At 47.3% G+C, this 15383-nt stretch overlaps 1 protein-coding gene across 5 annotated transcripts in view; it reads left to right on the top strand.

Moving 5' to 3' along the window:
• The window catches only part of KIF20B (kinesin family member 20B), a 1912547-nt gene that overhangs the window by 440462 nt on the left and 1456702 nt on the right, over positions 1 to 15383 (top strand). The gene's annotated exons all lie outside the window — the stretch shown is intronic.

The raw sequence follows: 15383 nt of genomic DNA on the forward strand, positions 1-15383 counted from the left end.
ATAAGGATAGGGTATCTTTGCGTACTAATCCTTCCTTTATGCCTAAAGTGGTTTCTAGTGTGGCCTTGAACCAATCTATTCATTTGCCTACTTTTATGCAAACCCCAAAATAAAGGGGAGAAGATTTTGCATACTTTGGATATTCACAGACAGTTACGTTATTATTTGAGCAGAACCAAGGGGTTCAGGCAGTCTCAGCAGTTGTTTGTTTCTTTTGCTTTGGGTTCTCAGGGAAACCTGTTTCAAAACAAACTATTTCTAAATGGATTGGGTTTTGTATTTCTTTCTGTTATTCCCATCATGGTAAGGAGGTTCTGGCTGGAATCAGACCTCATTCCACTAGAGCTACTGCCACTTCTACTGCCTTTCTAAGGGGGGTAGCTACAAAAGATATTTTGGAAGCAGCCACTTGGAGTTCAGTACATACTTTTTCCAAGCATTACCACCTTCCTCTTTATTCTAAGTCTAGGGCTGGATTTGCCTCTGCTATATTACAGGGCATTTTAGCAGCCCCTAATGCTTTATGATTTTGCCATCCTCCCTTTACCTCTGCTTTGGGATTCTACCCATAAGTAAGGACTGCAGCAATGTGAGATGAAGAACATAGTACAGTTTTGTACCTACCATAAATGTAGATGTTCGAAGATCCACATTGCTGCAGTCCAATTTACCCTCCCTCCTTCCCCTCTGTAGTTTGGCATGGTAATATGGTTTGGGTGATGGTTGTTGTTGGGCATGTTTTTGGGAGGTATCCTGTTTTTGGGCTGTGGCCTTTCTTTTTAGGGCCTTCTGACATCTGGGGCAAGAAAAGACTGAGGATATGACGTCGGTCATGCGCTTTTATACCCTGACGCTCTGATGTCAGTTCTGAGCGCCCATGACCGACGTCAGCCTAATACTTTGGTATTCGGGCCGACCGAGGACAGCGGACTACCCATAAGTAAGGACTGCAGCAATGTGGATCTTCGAACATCTACATTTATGGTAGGTACAAAACTGTACTTTTCACCAGGTTGTGTTATCACCATGACTTGTATGATTTGATAGCTCTGCAACTTTCTTTACCTACCAGGTCTGAAACTGTGAAACCATGTTTTGTAGTGCTAACTGCTAAGCCGGCAGCTTTTGGTATGGTTTTGGTATGATTGTCTTCGTCTTAGGATTGCAAAATATATATTGGAGAAGTACTTGATCTGAAGTAGGAGAATTCATTTGTCAGCAACCTGTGGGTATGGATCCGATATCGGATCCGAACCGCATGGTTTATCCAGCTATGGATCCGAGCTCCTAGCTCCTCCCCTCACCCACAATGCCCTGCTCTCCCTACATGACCTCAGATCTAGTTTGCCGCGCATGGTAAAGGCTGGGTCGTCAGAGCTCCAAAAGCTAAGTCTTAGTATTCTTATTACAGGGTTTTAAAACTTCTAAAACTTTTAAGTTGTGTGAAAGTTATAGGTTTCCCTCCTCTTTATCTTTTTTGGGTTAATTTAATATAGTTTTACCCTCCCCTCGCTGGTTCGTAGTTGGTGTGTTTGTGTGTGTGTGTGTGTGTGTGTTTTTTTTTTGGGGCCTTTGTGTGAGTGTTTTAGTTATTTTATTGTTGCTATTTTAAAAAAAAAAAAAAATAGTGATGTCTGAGGCCCCAAAGGCTGTTTTTTCAAAGTGCTCCGAGTGTGGCCATAAGCTTTCTCCTGCTGATGGCCACACTCTGTGCATTCGATGCCTTGGAGTTGAACACCTCACTTCAGGGTGTTCAATCTGTGCAGGGTTCAACCCCAGGGCATTGAAGGAGCAGAGGTCGAAGCTGGTCTTGGCGGGACTCTTGCCCCCAAACTCTGCTTCGGCCCCCGCCCCCTTGGTGGTCACTGCTTCGGCAGTCCCTGCCTTGCCTGCTCCCCCTCCTCCACTCGGGATTCAAACTCCCGCCAAAGGGTCGGAGGAGAGGGAAGCCAGGAAAAAGGACTGGAGAGAGAAGCACCACAAGCGGCGGGCCGAGACCTCCGTTTCGGCCCCGCCGGCTAAGCGGGCTTCTCCTCCGGCCTCTCTGGCTGCTGGCTCTCCCCCTCCTCGGCTTCGGTCCCCGTGCTTTTCACCGGAGGATGAGGAGACCCCGACCTCCTTCGAGGCTATCGAGGCGGCACTCAAGGCCTACCTCGGTAGCTTCGTCAAGGTCTACTTAGTGCCTCTATGATGCTGATCTGGACCGGATGATGCGAAGGTTCATCCAGGCCCAGATGCAGATGGGAGTGCTCCTGCCTCCCCCCCTCTGGGGGGGAGCTCGACCCCCCCCCTTTTTTAAGCCCATTGCTCCTTCTCCAACCCGCTACCCGGGTTCGGAGCGCCCAGAGCCGGGCAGCCGCGGGTGGATCGGCGCCGACAGTACTGGGTACTTCGGATCCGACCCTGCCCTCGAGTCTGTCGGATCCGACCTCTCGGAGCCTTGGCCCGAGCTTCGGATCCGAGGGACTCAGTGTGCCTTCGGCGCCGTCCTTTTCGGAGCGCACTGGTCCCTCGGATCCGAGGGGCTCGGCGCTGGCTCCGATCCGCTCATCGGATCCGAGGGGGAGCAGACTTTTGGATCCTATTATCGAGGCTGGCTCCCCCTCGGCTTTTGATGTAGTGGAGAGGGCTCTGTTGAGGGCATCCGGACCCCCGGCCCTTGCTTCGGCTCCGTCCCGCACTCCATCTGCTCTGGGCCAGGCTTCCATCAGCCGGCCACTGGGACAGCCCGCTTTACTGCCCTAAGCAGTTCCTGTGGTTCTGGACATTGCTGTTGAGAGCTCCTCTGACAGCCCCCCCCCCGAGGAAGCACCTCGCAAGCATTCGTGTAAAAGGAGGCACATAGACTCCCCCGAGTCTTTGACCGAAGACACTGACTTGGAGGAAGGGGAAGGATCCACAAGATCACCCCCTGAGGATGTCTCCTTCGGAGATATCATGGAAATGTTACGAATCAGAGGTGGGTGGTCTGCCCCAAAGTCTTCCTCGGACGAGTCAGTGTTCTTGGAGGCATTTGAAGTGGGCCTGTCTACCTCTTGGGTGTCCCCTCCTGCCCGACCCCCTGGTGGACCTTATTACCACCAGAGCGTGGAAGGACCCGGACACCGTGGAGCCAATCCCTAAGAGGCCCGACAGGATCCTTAGCCCCCCCCCTGCTGACCGTGCCCACTGGAGCAAGGGACCCTTGGTAGATGCCATGCTGTCGGCAGCAGCCACTAAGAGGTAACTCGCCCAGGAGAGTCCCTCAGTCCATCCCCCGAGCAAGGAGTCTTGGATGATGGACCGTTTGGGGAAGTGAATCTTTAGTTCAGCGACCTTCTCAGTGAGGGCGCTCAACTATTTGGCACACGTCATTAGGATGCAGCGCGATCTTATCAAGGAATACGCTGCACCCCCCCCAGAGTCCATATCGGAGGAGGACAAACTTATGCACTCCACCCGTATGGCCACTCTTCGTTCTGTGACTAACACCTCTATGCGGTTACTTTCCCCACGCTACCGAGAGAGCCGCTAGAGCGGGCCTAGTCACAAGACGGCAGGCCTGGCTCCGCCACTGCGATTTTACAGAGCCCTTCAAGGCGTCATTCGCGAACGCCCCCCTTTGACGGTTCTGTCCTTTTTGGCAAGACGGTTCGCGATACCTTGGTTCAGAGCAAGAAGGACGGGAAGACGCTGTCTGCCGTCGGAGTCCGCTTCTCTGTGCCCCAGAGGTCCTACTCTAGGAACCAAAAGGGCCAGAAGAAGATGTGGTTCCGGAAGTCGCAGCATTCCCAACCCGCTCCGGACAACCAGTCCTTCCGCGGCAGAGGAGGACAGGGATGACGCCGCCTTAGGGGCAGAGGGGCTCCCAGGAACTTTGGGTCCAGAGAACCCTTCTCTGAACAGCCCACACAGCAACCCTGAGGGGTTTCCCGACTGCTCCACTCTGGAGGCAGTCGGGGGATGTTTCTCGGAGCACCTAGCGGCATGGGAGTCCATTACATCGGACTGCTGGGTACTCTGGATTATATCCAGTGGTTACAAGATCCCCTTTCTTCATGTCCCAAAGTTAAAAATCCTCCCTGATGTTCCACCCGATCAGAGGGAGGCCACTTCAGCAGAAATTGGCCATCTGCTGAGAAAGAGCCATCCAGCCCCGTCCCCCCAGACCAGATCGGATCAGGGTTCTACTCCAGGTTCTTTTTAGTGCCAAAAAAGACGGGGGATCTAAGACCCATTCTAGACCTGTCCCTGTTGAACCTGTCAGTTCCCAAAGAGAAGTTCCGGATGGTCACTTTGCAGTCCATCCTCCCCGTTCTAGGGGAGAATCACTGGATGTGCTCTATAGACCTCAAGGATGCGTACTACCACATTTGGATGGACAGACGATCCAGGGGGTTTCTTCGCTTCCGGCTGGGAGCCAGTCACTACCAGTTCAGGGTCCTTCCCTTTGGTCTCACCACAGCCCCCAGGGTGTTCATCAAAGTGTTAGCAGTGGTTGCGGCCCACCTGAGGCTTCAGGGGGTGCAGGTCTTTCCGTACCTAGACGACTGGCTTCTCACTGCCCCAACAAGGCATCTACTCTCTTTGGCAAGAGACTCCTTCCTTCGTCTAGCTCCCAAGCTAGGCATCACGGTAAACAGAGAAGTCCAACCTGGTCCCTACTCAAACAATAGAATTTATAGGAGCCAGGTTAGACACGAGAAATTTAAGAGCCTTTCTCACAACCGACAGGGTTCGGAATCTGCGACTCCAGGTGCGGGCCATCCTTCACTCCAGCTCAACACCTGCGGAATTGGTCCTGAGGGCGCTAGGGTCTATGGCGGCAGCGATTACTCTTCTTCCGCACGCCCGCTTGAACATGCGGGTGCTTCAATGGACACTTCAGGTGCAATGGTCATTTCTCTCCCTCCCCCTGTATCATCCCATTGCAGTCAGCAAGGCTTGCAAGCGGTCTCTCTTGTGGTGGCTCCATTCTCCGGACCTCCACAGGGGCCGCCCCTTTTCTGCATCTCCCCCTCTCGCCACGATGACCACGGACACTTCCCGCCTTGGGTGGGGGGGAGCATTTTGCAGGCCGGATGGTCCAAGGCACGTGGAGCGATTCAGAGACCTCCCTGCATATCAGTGTTCTGGAAATGAGGGCGGTGCTCTTGGCGTTGCAAGCACTTCAGGCCCTCCTTCCCCTGGGAACAATTGCGATTCAATCAGACAACATGTCGGTGGTCTGGTACGTCAACAAACGGGGGGGAACCAGGTCTTACCCATTATGTTGAGAAGCCATGAGAGTGTGGGAATGGGCGATCTCCACCAACCGCTTTCTCATCGCAACGCATATTCCGGGTCGGACCAACATCCTAGCCGACAAGCTCAGTCGCACCATTCTCTCCCCGTACGAGTGGTCTCTCAATTCTCAAGTAACGAAACGTATCTTCGCACAGTGGGGGACTCCCTGTTGCGATCTCTTTGCTTCTTCTTTAAACGCCAAGTGCAACAGTTTTTTTGCTCTAGTCCTCCCTCCAGGGGATTCTCCGAGAGACGCTCTGGTGCATGCTTGGCCTCCCGGTCTTCTTTACGCATACCCCCCTCTACCTCTGATGCTGCAAGTACTTCAGAAAACCTCTCGGTTGGGGTGCAGAATGATCCTCATTGCCCCGTTCTGGCCTCGACCTATCTGGTTCCCTTACCTAAGGTCTCATTCAGTGAATCCACCTTGGATTCTAGATCCCATTCCGGATCTGATATCACACCCGTCGAACCTGCCAACTCCGAACCTGGACAACCTGAAGTTGACTGCTTGGCTGCTCCAGTTCCACTCCTAATCAGGACTCCCGGTACCTCGTCCCCAGTTAAGGCCATTCTGGTAGTGGCCCACAAGCCCTCTACCAGAAAAATTTACCGCAGTAAATGGAAGCGTTTCTCCATTTGGGCAGAGCGGCAAAACCTCGATCCTTTCACGGTTCCCCTTCCTTTGGTTCTAGATTTCCTTACTACTGTCTTTAATGATGGCGCCAGTAGTTCCACGGTCAAAGTTCAGCTGGCGGCCATATCTCATTACCATGTTGGACACGATTCAGGGTCTCTTATGTCGGCTAAGTTATGCAAAACCTTCCTAAAAGGCACTTTTTTGCTCTGACCCCCTGTCAAAGAAACGGTTCCCCCGTGGGATCTTTCCTTGGTACTTCAGGCCTTGACCGCTCCCCCCTTCGAACCTGCGGCCACAGTCTATCTTAAATACTTGTCCTTTAAGACTGCTTTTTTGGTAGCCATTACTTCGGCTAAGAGAGTTTCAGAGCTTCAGGCCCTGTCCATGAAACCGCCTTATTTGATTTTTCATCCGGACCGGGTGTACCTAAGGATCAATCCCTCCTTTCTTCCTAAAGTAGCTTCGGACGCTAACATTAATCAGTCCATCAACCTCCCTGTTTTCTTCCCTAAGTATCAAAACAAAGGCGAATACAAACTGCATTCCTTGGATGTTCACAGGCAGCTTCGTTTTTACCTTCATAGGACAGCTGGTCATAGGCAATCAGACCAGTTGTTCATTTCTGTTGCCAAATTCAATCTGGGTAAACCAATTTCCAAAGTTTCTTTGTCACGCTGGATTTCTCAGTGTATTCTGTTGGCGTACCAAGCCTCTAGGAGGCCCGCACCGGAGGGAGTCCATGCACATTCGACCCGGTCTGTCTCTACTTCAGTGGCCTTTAAGTCTAGGGTTCCTCTGGATGACATTTGTTCAGCAGCCACTTGGGCTTCATCTCATACCTTTATTACTCATTACAAGCTGGACGTCACTTCTAGAGGTAGAGAATCCTTTGGCTCCGCGGTGCTCCGCAATATCCTTCCATGATGGCCACCCAAGATTCAGGTAGCTGGGGACTCTGTCCCACAGGTTGCTGACAAATGAATTCTCCTACTTCAGATTTAGAAGTTATGTACTTACCATAACATTCCATCTGAGTAGGTGGATTCATTTGTCTGCAACCATCCCGCCCTCCTATCCCCCTGGCCTTGTCAGTTTCCTGCATAGGGTGTGTTACCCTTTGGTTAGGGTAGTTGGTGCAGGGCACACTCGATCTGAGGTCATGTAGGGAGAGCAGGGCATTATGGGTGAGGGGAGGAGCTAGGAGCTCGGATCCATAGCTGGATAAACCATGCCGGTTCGGATCCGATATCGGATCCATACCCTCAGGTTGCAGACAAATGAATCCTCCTACTCAGATGGAACGTTATGGTAAGTACATAACTTCTAAATTTCTGCAAAATATGATGATGCATTTTGATATATTCTGTCCACTGTAAGTACAGATATAGTTTCTTAGGTAATCAGTCTGTTGGACAGTGATAGATCATGTCATAATCAATAAAACTGAGCATGTGCTAATTTTCCCTTTTTTTAACTGGTGGAGTATCCCATCACCACTGGCTGAGAATGAACATTAAAATGAGTCCATTTGCCCGTAACATGTTGCATTCCCTGGACTGTGTTTAGTTTTCCACAAACTACACTTACATCCTGTTTGACACATAAATGCTTCAGGAGTACTCCTCAAATGGGATCTCTGCTGAATTTGTTTTAAGTGATTTAAATGATTTGGGCTTAGAATTTACTCTTGTACTAATCTGATGTTCGACCATGGCTGAATTAATGTGCATAGTCTAGTGCTAAAGTAGAAGAGTATGCTGCAATTACACGACTACAGTGCAGTCGTCAAATTACTTGCACAAGACAATAGAAGAAAATAAATCTCGCTTCTTTTTGAAATCCTACCAGGTTTTTTGTGTTTTTTTTTTTTTTTTTTTGTTTACAATCATTTGCTTTGAAGGGAGTGTTACTTACGATTTAAAGCACAGAATGTTATAAACTGCTTTTATAAAGAACAAATATAGGGGTACATTTAAATGTCATTTTTTTCATAACGTTCATTCAAAAATCACATCTGCCAAACAAGTACAGTAAGTTATAGTGTGAGAAACTGAGAAGTCGCCAAAGTCAGACACATTTCCATAGGGTGGAGGTGTGTCCATATTCATTAAGGATATCCACACTTCCAGGCTAGTTGCTCAGCATAATGCAGCCGAGGTTATTCAAGTGCAATTAACTCTGGGCAAAACTGCAATCCAAATTGTAGCCCGCTACAGATCCCCCACCATGCCCCAGGATTCCTACTCCTCTTTTCTTGATATACTGGAAAATATTAGGCTTCAACCAAACACCCTAATATTGGGCGATTTCAACTACCCCACCATTAACTGGGAAAACTACTCTCGTGCCAACTCCTTCGCTCAGCGCTTTCTGGAATTCATAAATTCCAGTGCCCTGGATCACCTTATCCGCACCCCCACAAGGGGCAACAATATGCTAGACCTAGTCATTGCCAACATGAGTGACCGATGTTCCACACCTGAAGTCAACTCCTCGTTGGTCAGATCCGACCATAAGCTAATTACCCTAGATATTCATACCCCCCCCCCCCCTCCATTAAGGAAACCACGGTAAAACATATTTCTCCAAAGCCAATTTCATGCTTCTTAAGACAGAAGTGATGAACTTTATAGCACCCATGCAGATGGACAATACAGTTATGACTGCTGAATCCTACACAAATGCACTCTATAAGCACTTACACAAGTGCATGGATCGTGCTATTCCAAACAGAACCAAGGCGCTATCCTCCAAAAAAAGGAAGCCAATCTGGTGGTCCCCTGCCATAAACAAACTCTACAAACAGAAGGAAGAAATTGTTGCAAAAGAGAGTAAAATCCCATGAGTGGAGGAGCTCCCTGATCAGCCTCTGCAAGAAGTTGAGATCCCTTATAAGATCCTCCAAAGCTAACTATGAAAACAAGATTGCCACTGATTCTAGGGACAACCACAAAGCATTCTATAGCTCTGTCAAGAATCTCAATGGCAACGCCCAGATCTGCTCTGAGTTACAGCACAATGGCACAAAAATTACAGAACCAACTGATATTGCCAACATCCTGGCAGATAGGTTCAGTGCGAACTTTACCCCCCTCTCACCCCCTAAAGCTCCCATATCTATACAGGATGAATGCAGAGTCCCTGTAATAACTTCACAGTTAAAAGCAGCACTCTCTAAAGCCAAAAACACAGCATCCATGGGACCGGACAACATCCCAAGCTGTGATTTACACGAACTTCAGAACAAACTAGCTCCCCACCTAAGCACCATGTTCAATCATAGCCTTACGTCAGACTTTGTGTCCACTGAATGGCGCGCAGCAACAGTTATCCCACTCCACAAAGGGAGAGCCACCACTGATCCTGGGAACTAGTGCCCTATTAGCCTGATCTGCATGGCCATGGAGCGTATCGTCATGGAATTGATAAACAAAGACATTGGTAACCTCCAAACTCTGGAACCTACCCAGTTCGGGTTTGTGAAAGGCAGATCTTGCCTCCTGAATCTGGTTGACGACTTTGAGGCAGTCACTAAAGCCGTAGATGAGGGTAAGGTGGTTCACACAGCCTATCTTGACCTCGCCAAGGCTTTCGACACCACCCCCCATTCTGGAATTATAGCTAAACTCACTAAACTAGGTATAAATCCCTATGTCACAAGATGGGTTGCCAACTGGCTCACTGATGGAACCCACACTAAAAGTTGCAGACTTAAATAAATCTGACTTCAAACCAGTGACAAGTGGAGTACCACAGGGTTCAGTCCTGGGACCTCTCCTGTTAGCCTGTACTTCAGAAAAGTAGATACCAAACACAGAAGGCCTCTGGCTAACGAAGTTCACAGATGACTGCGAATTAGGAGCTATAGTCGAGTCCCCAAATGATGTGGACATCCTACAGAGGGGCCTCACTGAGACAGATGCCTGGTGTCAGAGCCATGGCCTCAAACTCAATGCCGAAAAGTGAATTGTTATCCCCTTTGGTAAAAACTCTGTACCAATGAACTACCACATAGGCAGCAGTCTTCTTAACACCAAATGTGTGGTAAGAGACCTTGGGACCCAGGTGGACAGTAGTCTCTCCTTTGATAATCACATTGCCACAGTAGTCGGGAAATCCTTCCACATGGCATACCTCATCACAAAAGGGTTCTCATCCAGGAAAAAAGAGGTAATTGTTCCCCTCTACCTGACACTCCTTAGACCCATTATAAACTCCAAACTCTCCTTTTGGAATGTACCTCACAAGACATCTGCAGCAGCAGGAAAGGCCACAGAAGTATCTCACAAAGAGAATTACTGGGCTCAAACAAATGCCCTACACTGATTGCCTCAGAAACCTCCAACTTTACTCTGTAGCATATCGCCTACTCCGAGGAGATCTCTAACATATAAAGCTATGTCAAACCCAGAGCTGTTGGACATGTTACATCTAAAGAAATCCCAATCCCTCCGAGCTACACGCTCTAGGGACCTAAACCTTATCACCACAATAAACAGGACTTGCTGGAGTGATAGATTCCTGTCCCAGAGACTTCCCATACTCTGGAACAGGCTACCCATCTATGTCAAGCAAAGTTCCTCATTAACACTCTTCAAGAAAAATCTTGAGTGGATGGGAAATAGGAAATACACCCCAGGGATCACTTATGTGGCTCTGCTCTACAGGGACACAGGAAATTAGCTTTTTTGGGTTGGCGTAAGCCAGCAAACTTTGTTGGCTAGGCTTACTTAGGCCCTTGGGCCGATTGCCTAGTACATACTTATGAACCTGTTTTTATATTAGCGTCTAGTAATGTGACATTGTAGTGTAATGCTGATGGCCTTTTTCTGTCAGTCGTATTCAAAATCTATGCAATCCATTTTGCTGAAGTCTTATCTCAGAGTATAGAATTCCATGTGGCCAATTCTAGATCCTGTATTTCAAACATTTTTATTTTATATAATCTCCTATAGGACAGACCATTTGTTTCCATTTTCTAGTAATAACTTTTATTGCAGCCAGAATTATTACGTTTAGCAAGACTCTCAGTTTTGATTTATTTACATTAGTTAGACTAATCAAAAATAAAAACACAGAAACCTTAGGTTCATTGGTTGGTACTAGGTTATCGGCCCTAGGGCCTATACAAACCTAGCCATAACAATTCCCTGGCTATTTCTTCCCACAATATTTACTTCTTTGGACCCCTGTCTAGTAGGGTGACTGACGTGATCCCCTGGGTAAATTTCCTATCTTCCATCCAGTCATCAAGATTTCTTTTGAAGAGGGCCAAGGAGGCACTCTGCTTGACATGTATGGGCAGTCTATTCCAGAGTATGGGGAGGTTCTAGGTCAGCAACCTATCCTTCCAGCATGTTTTGTTCTTTGCGATGACAAGATGTCCATTTTGCGCATGGTGCTTTAGTCTAGAATTTCTTGCGAGTGCCTTTTGGCGTTCTCCGATTTTTCAGCTGCTAGTTTCGGAATTGGGAAGCTGCTGGCTAAAGTAACGTGAAAGAGAAGTCCGGCTACTTATTGCGCTAAGTAGTAACGGATGGAAGAAAAGTGAATAATCTTGGTGCTAGAAGAAATGGGGGAGCCAGAGGTTTGTACATTATTAATACTGCGTTTGGGGCCTGAGTCTGACGTTGGTTGCGCTAGCAACTTTTTTTGTTAGGAGAGGTGCGGAAAAGCAGGTAGGCCAGGTGCTAGGTCAGTGTTGTAGAAGCGTTCAGGAGGCTTTATGCCGTCGGATGCTCGGTTAGGCCTCCTTAGACTTTTCTCAAACAAAGTTTTGGCCTCTCGGTGAGTTGGCTTCTCTAGGGCTCTCTCTTAGCAAGGGCAAAGCTGGCACCTAATTTGGGCTTCTCGTGCTTGGGTGCAGAAACAGGGCTGTTGTGAGGCTTTGCCTGTCTGGGAGGTAGGCCAGGCTGAAGGCTTCTCTCAGAGCTTCGAGTCCTCTCTAGGGCTAGGTAGTTAGGGGCCTCTAGGTCTCTTGAAGAAGCTTCTTTAGCTCCAAGGCCAAGTTGTCTCTCTAGAGTGAATGTTTTCATTTCCTTCAACTCTTTACCCTTCGGCACTTAAAATGGCAGAAGATCTCTTACTCCTGCAGAGAGGTTCTATTTCCCTGATAGAGGCCTAGGGTGGAACAGGAGCTTCTAGTTTTGAAACTGTTTTTGGCACAGAGTAGGCTTTGTTCAGCTTCTGTGTTTCTTCTATTCTGATTCGATTGGCTGATTCCCCTCGCTAACCCCTAAATGATTGATTGCCGGATTTTATTTCTTCACTCCTTCCTTCACCCATTAGGGTGATAAGAGCAAGATTGTGCTGAGATTAGGTGACTCTTAGGAATTCTTGTTCAATTTCAGCATAGGCCCTTAGCTATTCCTCTGTGTTGGCCTAAAGGGAGGAAAGTTTGCAGGGCTTCTTCTCAGGCTGATTGATAGCTCCTGAAGTGTTAATATTCACTTAGTAATATGAGCCATGAGGCTTGCCCAATTTCAATAAGGGTCGGTTAATATCAGAAACCTCTCCCTTTAAGGTATTCAGGGCTGTGGTTAAAATGGCTGAAGTGGTATAAGTCCCGAAGCCTTTGTGGTGTGGGGTGGGCTGTCTGAAGGCCTTCTTCCTATTGCCATTTGCAAGTTTGTTTTTTTCACATGCTGATGGTTGAATTGTCCTTTCACATGTGAAATCTATCAGAGATTTGCTTTCGGAAGGTGGTGAAATTTAAGATCAGTTGTTAAGACCACATATTTTGATGAAGCTTTAGATGTTAATTCTTTGCAGTGTGGTTTGTTGAGAGCAAGGCCTTGGAAAATGGTTTGATGTGCTAAGTCTGTTCTCCGCGTCTGCTAGGGTTTTAAAGCAGCAATTTAGCTAAGCAGCATATTGCAGAAGAAGGGTGGATGTATAGGTAGGTTATCTAAAGTTTAGGCCGAGGCTGAGGGGCAGTTTTAAAAGGAAAATGGATTACAAAGGTTCGTCTAGGCTTCACCTGCAAGATTTTTGCAGGTGCACATTTTGCTGGTGCAGCCAGGACTCCTCTTTTCAGGTGGAGGTGACACATGAGCTTATCCCCAGATATCAGGGAGAGTCTATCTGAAAATCCGGCAGGGGGATAAGGTTCGTTTTTTCTAGAATCAGACAGTTGGTGATCTCAGGTACACTTTGAGCTTCCACACCATCATGACTATCAAAGACATGCCAGTGCTTCTCCTCATAGCTCACAGAGGCTCTCCAGCTCCTTTCTCCTTTAAGGATTTCAGTCTTTTCAAAGAAATTGGGATTAATCACTCAAGACAGATTTATTGTGGATGTCATTTCTCAGGTACAGAAGGCCAGATGCTCCTCCCCCCCCTTTCAATATCCTCAACACTTATCTGGACATTCCCTGTTCCACAAACAGGTTTCTCAGTAACTCCAGATGCTGTAAGGGAAGCCAGTCCTGTTAAGCTCTCTTTGGAAGACCAGGAAGCTTGTTCCTGAGTATGAAGATTGCTGCTTCACAAATTTTGGTTATCTAGAACTGGAGATTTTCATTATCAGTTCTCTACATTGATATTTAGTTCTATCTACTGCCACACAATATTCACTTCAAGATCCATGCCAGTGATAGCTTACTCAAGCTTTGGCTGCATTCAAATTTTATGCTACAAGTTGCAGAAATTGGGCCCATTGAGAAGAAACCTTCATATTCAGGCTTCTGCATTGCCCAATGGCTTATCTGCGCCCAGAGTATTCACAAGGTTCTGGCTCAAAATTGATCTCCAATTCTCTCAAGACATTCAAATTTATCCTTGATGCCACAAGTGCCTGATGAGACCTCAAGAAAAGGAACACTGTCTACAAAATGTCAGATTGTCACTTATGTGCTACTCATCAGTTCGTCCACTGTGAGCGCAATTTAGTCCTGCATAGTACCCTCCACAGACATTTGCTTTCTGGGTGCTTCATTGCCAAGCAACCTAGATATTGCTGCAACCCCTCATATCTCAAAAGTCTGTCCCTGCACTGGCATCACCAATCTCATCAGTCCGTGCTGACTACAACCTTCAAAAGTGAATTCTTCAGGTGGGCATCTTAAACACTTCTAAACAAGGACTCTCTGTGGTCTCAAATAAGCTACAGCGTATCTCAAAGATGTATGGTCCAGTTTTCCAAAATCTGGACCCTAAAACTCAAATAGGATTTCCTTGTGGTGGCCGCCAGACTCAGACATCTACATATCAGGGACTCAGCAAAGCCCAAAGTGAAGGCAATCAGATTGGTTCTGAGGAGTTAGCATCATATCAGAATATGGAAATGATACAGAACACACAAGATTCATGGCTGACAGACAACAGCATTGGGGTACATTAATATCACTCTATGCAGGCAAGCAATGATTTTATGGGAGCTCAGCAAGTTAGCCTGCAACTCTTCCTGTAGATTCTGCACTACTTTTTACAGGCATCCTAGCAGATGTAACACAGAGACCCTAGCAGATGTATTAAGCAGACAAATCATGGATGATTTTCAGTGAAACTGGATCTTCATGTATTTCAGAAATTATGAGTGTCATGCGGGAACTTCCACTAAAAGCAGATCGTCATCTCACCACAAATCATGGATCCATTCACTGTGGGCAGGGATGGATTGATGCTCTGTTGGAAAACAAGATGTCTTATCACTCAGACATAGATTAACATCCTACTGCTTTAGTATTGCCAGCTGCCTTTCAAGACACACCAGGGGTTTCACAGGCCACTTTTGGCCTTGAAAGACAGGCACAGTCACAGGAACCTTCATGTCCCTACTCCATGGCTCTTGCCTCCTGTATCCATAATCTCTCCCAAGGACAGGCCATCCTCTGGCTCTCTGCTCCAGATTCCTGCTCAATGTCAAGAGCTTCTTTCTCTCATCTTGTAAGCTGGCCTCTCTCAGCTTACTCTGATTCCTCATCTGTTATCTCAGAAGTAGAAAATGATTGCTCAATGTCGAAGGCCTAGACAAATGTGCTGATGCTTGCTAGAAGAGATGTTGAATTTGGAGTACAGCAAGTTTCCTCATGAGATTTTCGTGTAATTATAGGCTTTCTTTCCTAGTACTGTTTTGATAATTTGAAAAAAATGGATTTTCTTTTTGTTTTGAGTGTGATTTTGAAATTAATTCAGCTAATTTTGTGTGGCTCCTTTCTAGTTTACTAGTTATTGGACAAAGGTTGTTTCTTCTCTTTATAAAGGAATTCATGCTGGTGACTTAGAGCCCTCACTATGATTGCTGTCCACCTTGTTGTTTGGGCTCCTTTGTTGCTATTGTGGAATAGAGGGCAAAGAAGATACCTACCCACGTGAACTCTACTCTGCTTGGGATCTCTGTTTACTATGCAACTGCTTTACTATTACTACTGTTGCCTGCAGCTACTGTGGGCAGAAATATTGTTTTGAAGAGAGCCCTCTGATTTTGCCTAAGGACAGGAATCCTTCCTTCTGTCCTGCAAGCCCTTATGGCAGTG

The sequence above is a fragment of the Protopterus annectens genome, chromosome 14.part0 (genome assembly GCF_019279795.1).
Source record: "Protopterus annectens isolate FY-2018-M chromosome 14.part0, PAN1.0, whole genome shotgun sequence".
Classification (NCBI taxonomy): domain Eukaryota; kingdom Metazoa; phylum Chordata; order Ceratodontiformes; family Protopteridae; genus Protopterus; species Protopterus annectens.